The sequence below is a fragment of the Odocoileus virginianus genome, chromosome 11, assembly GCF_023699985.2.
Source record: "Odocoileus virginianus isolate 20LAN1187 ecotype Illinois chromosome 11, Ovbor_1.2, whole genome shotgun sequence".
NCBI lineage: Eukaryota > Metazoa > Chordata > Mammalia > Artiodactyla > Cervidae > Odocoileus > Odocoileus virginianus.
In genome coordinates, this window is record NC_069684.1 from 68,298,448 (window position 1) to 68,301,084 (window position 2,637).

Consider the following 2,637-nt stretch of genomic DNA (forward strand, 5'->3'; position numbering starts at 1 on the left):
CCAGGTCCTAACTTTAATAGCTGACACAGATCTGGTTTTAATTAATCCTTGGCAGATTGGATGGCCTCTATGAAGCATTTAAGAGATATTTCCACACTATCAGGCCATGAAATAGTGCCCAGGAGTGACACACACTGCCTCTTTCCCTGGAAGATCACAACTTATTTCCAGATGGACAAGGAAAAGTTCAATTAATCTCTACATCTGGTATTTGCAGGCTTTATCAACTTGCTTAAGTTCAGTTTCTTCTAAGCAAATCCTCTACATATTTACCTCTCTCTCTCTTATATTTTAGTTGTTGAACTTCCCTGGTCATCCAGTGGTAAAGAATCTGCCTGACAACTCAGGGGACACAGATTCACAAGTCGACCCCTGATCCAGGAGGATTCCACATGCCTTAGAGTTGTGTGCCACAGCTACTGAAGCCCACGCCCTAGAGCCCATGTTCCACAACAAGAAAAGCCACCAGTGCAAAAGCCTACACACTGCAACTAGACAAAGCCCAGGTGCAGCAACAAAGACCCAGCACAGCCATAAATACATAAATGAGTTTAGGTGTCAGTTTCTGAATAGTCTTTCCAACATGCATCAAATTGCTAATCTTCTCTTTAGATTTTCTGTCACTATAGAAATGAAAACCGTTATGTTTTCTATCATTCATCATCTCATACTGCTCTCTTTATCATATAAACTTTGAAGGTTAATATCATTGAATGTATATAAAATATACCTTGCTTTAAGTACGTGTAGAATTGATTTTCCATGATCTTCTCTGTCCTAACTTGGTGACAGTGATACCTTTTTCATGCATGTTTAAACCAGTGATTTTAATTACTGCCCTTGTCAAGTTCAAAGTCAGTTTAATATTTATCTCTTTACTTTTATGCATAGTAAAAGTAAACAAAATGAAAATTACCAAAGCATCTGGTGAGTACAATAGGAAAAAAAAATCCTAAGGGCGGCGGCGGCGGTGCCTGCGCGTCTTCTGTCAGGGTCAGCAGGCGGGTCCCCTGGGCCGTCCACCTGCGCGTCGCGGAGCCGCGCCCCGGGGGTCGATGGCGATGAACTATAACGCGAAGGATGAAGTGGACGGTGGGCCCCCGTGTCCTGCCGGGGGCACCGCAAAGACCCAGAGACCAGATAACACGGCCTTCAAACAGCAACGGCTGCCGGCTTGACAGCCCACCCTGACGGCTGGGACGGTGCTGCCCACCTTCTTCATCATCGGCCTCATCTTCATCCCCATTGGCATCGGCATCTTCGTCACTTCCAACAACATTCGCAAGATCGAGATTGATTATACAGGAACAGATCCTTCCAGTCCCTGCTATAAATGTTTGTCTCCGAATGTGACACCTTGTATTTGTACCATTAACTTCACACTGGAACAGTCATTTGAGGGCAATGTGTTTATGTATTATGGACTGTCTAATTTCTATCAAAACCATCGTCGCTATGTGAAAACTCAAGATGATGGTCAGCTAAATGGAGATCCTAGTGCTTTGCTTAATCCCAGTAAGGAGTGTGAGCCTTATCGAAGAAATGAAGACAAACCAATTGCTCCTTGTGGGGCTATAGCCAACAGCATGTTTAATGATACACTAGAATTGTTTCAGGTTGGCAATGCATCTGATCTTATGCCTGTTCCTTTGAAAAAGAAAGGTATTGCTTGGTGGACAGATAAAAATGTAAAATTCAGAAATCCCCCGGGAACAGACCCATTAGCAGAACGATTCAAAGCACAACAAAGCCAGTAAACTGGGTTAAACCAGTTTACATGTTGGATTCTGACGAAGATAATAATGGATTCATAAATGAGGATTTTATTGTTTGGATGCGTACTGCAGCATTACCTACTTTTCGTAAGTTATATCGTCTTATAGAGCGGAGAAATGATTTACATCCAACATTACCAGCTAGTCGATACTATTTGAATATCACATACAATTACCCTGTACATTCATTTGATGGATGGAAGCGGATGATCTTGAGTACCATTTCATGGATGGGAGGAAAAAAAATCCATTTTTGGGGATTGCTTACATTGCTATTGGATCCATCTCCTTTCTTCTGGGAGTTGTACTGCTAGTAATTAATCATAAATATGGAAACAGTAGTAATACTGCTGACATTACCATTTAATTTTATATTCTGAAAACAAATTTACTGCATGTGCATCGAGGCCAGTCCTATTCAACCTAGCTTTCAGATGCTATGTTCTGGTTAGTATGTCATTTTTGAAGTTGGCACATAACATTTTTTAAAAAGCAGTCTTTGTCTTCTGCTTCTTCCTTATGGATGACTTACCAAAATATATGACGGGTATAAAACAGATTAGCTATACTGATCATATCAACACTGTAACTGCTGAAATGGCATTCTGTTGTTTTTTTTGTTGTTGTTGGGACAGGCTATGTGATGCATAGAGCCTCTTTCATGTGAAACGCATCTGCTGCTTATATGTTTATGCTGTGTTGATGATAATATATTGACATATGATACTGTATATGTGTGCCTGTTGTGTGAAGAAAGGGATTATAAGATGTATGAGTATAACGACTTGCTAAGTTTTCAGGATCCAGAGTTACAAAAAGATGAAGAAAGACCAAATCTAAATAAAACACTTCATCATTTTCA

At 40.6% G+C, this 2,637-nt stretch overlaps 1 pseudogene; it reads left to right on the forward strand.

Annotated features, from left to right (window-relative positions):
* The first annotated feature begins 965 nt into the window (after positions 1 to 965).
* LOC110141822 (cell cycle control protein 50A pseudogene) lies at positions 966 to 2,270 on the forward strand (annotated as a pseudogene).
* The last annotated feature ends 367 nt before the right edge of the window (positions 2,271 to 2,637 follow it).